Source organism: Dipodomys ordii, unplaced genomic scaffold (genome assembly GCF_000151885.1).
Source record: "Dipodomys ordii isolate 6190 unplaced genomic scaffold, Dord_2.0 Scaffold1, whole genome shotgun sequence".
NCBI lineage: Eukaryota > Metazoa > Chordata > Mammalia > Rodentia > Heteromyidae > Dipodomys > Dipodomys ordii.
Genome location: NW_012267217.1, coordinates 30,330,638 through 30,333,747, shown reverse-complemented (window position 1 = coordinate 30,333,747; position 3,110 = coordinate 30,330,638). Strand labels below are relative to the sequence as shown.

The 3,110-nt window shown below is 34.8% G+C and overlaps 1 pseudogene; it reads right to left on the bottom strand.

Moving 5' to 3' along the window:
- Positions 1–1,054: 1,054 nt before the first annotated feature.
- On the bottom strand, positions 1,055–1,383 carry LOC105983173 (annotated as a pseudogene).
- Between the last annotated feature and the right edge of the window lie 1,727 nt (positions 1,384–3,110).

Here is a 3,110-nt window from a genome sequence, read left to right as displayed (position 1 = left end):
CCCTCTGTACAGTATACAGAGGGGTTACCATTATGTAAATAGGCAAAGAGTATATTTCTTTGTGGACAATGTTACCCCTTCCTTCGCTTTCTCCCAGTGTTTTCCTCCTGAGTTTTTTGAGAAGACCTACTGATATTTGTTGAAACATTTCCATAGGTCATTTATGTACTATGACTGCACTGTAAGATTTCTAGTTTGTCTCAACATTTTTCTTCTGACATTCCAACTAGATAAAGGAAGACTAGAGTAGTTCAGAAGTGTAGCTCTGAAGATCTATATAAAGCTCATAGAATATTTTAAAATACATTTAAACAAGTGTAATCCCCCAAAGGAAGCTTTTGAATCAACATAAGTGCAATACTGTGTACTGCCCCAAACATACAATGCCCAGGAACTCTTACATTATGTAGTTCACTTGTTGACCATCTGGCTATAGTTCAGTAGTAATTACTATTGTAAAGTTTGTACTTAATAACTTCCCAAATTGCTTTTAAATAGAGTGTTTAAGTTTTAGCAATGAACAAAACATTTTATACACTTAAAACAATACTGCAGTTTATCAAAAACACATAAGAAATTTCAACTCTTAATTCTTCAAGTTATAAAAATCAATGATTTGGCCAATTTATAAACAGAATTATCCATGTAATTATTTATATAACTCTAGTAACACTATCAGCAGCTATAAGAGCAATGGTTAAAAAACCACTAAGAACATAAAAAATTCCTAGCCCCATTATTTACCTGTAGAACATGTTCATTTATGCCTGTATTTTAGCATTTATTATAGCATGATTGTTCTGTTTTAAAAGTAACTCTCAAAGGATAAAGCAAAGCTATCTATGAATTGCCATTATTTTTTCTCATTTAGTTTGTGAGAATGTCCTCAACTCATCAGTCTAACAAATTTCAACTCTGTTTGCTAGGCAAAAGAACAGCAGATGATCTGTTTTGCAATTAACTTTTGGTAGTTGAATTGCATACAGAGAACATAGTAAATGTGAAAAAAATTACTAATGACTAAAAATTAACAGCTTATTATACCTTATTTTGTTTAAAAATCTAGGAAGTTTGCAGCCATCAACAGCTCCAGTGCAATCTCAAGTACAATTGAGGTTTCGGGAATCTTGCAGTGAACTTTGTGGATAAAACTCATGCATGATTTTGATAGCATATGTGAAGGCATCTCTCTAAAATTGATCTCACTGGCTTCCTTCTCAACAAACTAACCTGTACCACTCAACATGGCTTTTTGTTCCTGATGGTAGCACATGGTATCTTTTTACAATAAATTGGTGACCATCAAAAGATATTACTTTAACCTTAATTTAATGTAACATTGGGGCCTTCACAGCCACCATTGCTTGTGTTCTCTACATCCATTATATTTTTATACAATTATACTTTGATTCCATAGGAACTTTAGTAGGTTCTTGACACAGCCCCCCCCCCCCCACACACACAGGTGCTTGCTTCCATTGAGTTCTGGAGCAGAAGGAAAAAAAAGCAGCCACTTCTCAGAACTCCCTTCCTAACTATAGCTTTGTACCTGTGAATCATCCTTCCTGAACCTGTTGTCCTTGTCCATGCTCTTTGACCCTGTCACCATGATGGTAGTCTCCGCATCGACGACGTCAACATGTTTAGATACTACCTCTGAGTGAGACTGTGTTGTACTTGTCTTTCTATGTGTGAATCGTCACCTAACATAATGATCTCCACTTCCATTCCTTCCTGTCATTCATGGCAGGACTTCATTCCTCTCTATGACTGAAGGGCATTCCAGGGTGGGTCCATTTTCTTTATTCATTCCTTGATGGGCATGTAGATTGCCACCCTCTCTTGACAGTTATGCTAAATGGACAGAGGAGTTGGAGAGGTATCTTTGAGGTGCTAATTTCCTTGCCTTTGGGATAGGGCAAGTAATGTTGGATCTCTGTATCTCTAAATTAGAGATAGTGACAGTGTATTATTTTCAAGACTGGTTGAAAAAAGTGAATAACCTCAGAAGCACCAATGCTTCGTATATACAATGCATTTTAGTTTTTATTTTTAAATTATATTTTATTTTGTTTTAAAGGTGCTGCACAGAAGGATTACAGTTACATAAGTAAGGTAATGAGTACATTTCTTGTCAAACATTGTTACCCACTCCACTCCTTTGTTTTTCTCCCACTATCCCTACCCTACCATTTCTCTCCCCCTCTCCCAAAATTGTAAAGTTCATTTCCAACATAGTGTCTCGTGAATATCATTGTTGCATTGGGTCACCCTGTGTCCTTGTTTCACCATTTTGCTATTCCCCTTCCTTTCTCCAAATTACATAAATGTATATACAAGACTCAGAGTACCAGAATCAAAAACAGTGACTACTGGGGATAAATCAAAGGAAAATAAAATAAAATAAAAAGTATAAGTACAATGCTAAAATGTGAACTTACATTTTTCCTTCCTCCTTTCAAAACTTTCATTACTTCACTCATAACTTGGCATGTTGCATTAAAATTCCTTTGTACAACTACTAAGCATATATAAATAGATAGATAGATAGATAGATAGATAGATAGATAGATAGATAGATAGATATAGATGAAAGGTTATTGGTAAATTTTCAATGTAAAACAAAAAATTCCAGATGTTACAAATAAACTACTCTAGGAAGCAGAGGTGTACAGGTTCAAATAGTAGAGCACCAACCTTGAGTGACAAAGCTACAGGGAAGAACTCTGGTCCTGAGTGCAAGTCCAAGACATAGAAAAATAAACTACATGAGTCTTTGACTACCACATACCTACCCAGTCCTTCCAGGGGAACTATTGCCAGCTGTCTTTGTAACTTTCCATATTTCTCACCATATATAATGTTCTTATATGCAATATATAATTTTAACACACAGGATGCATACTTTTCTATTTTAACAAAGAGATAGAGCAAAATACCTGGAAATTTAGCAATACTTTACTTGCTAGGGAGATAGGAAAAATATAGCTTGTACATTTCTTCTTATATATTTTTGCCAGAATATCAAACTTTATCTAAGATTGAACTACTGTATTCACTTTTTTAAAGCGAATTGTGTCAAGGTGATTTCAAGTCAACAAATAAACATC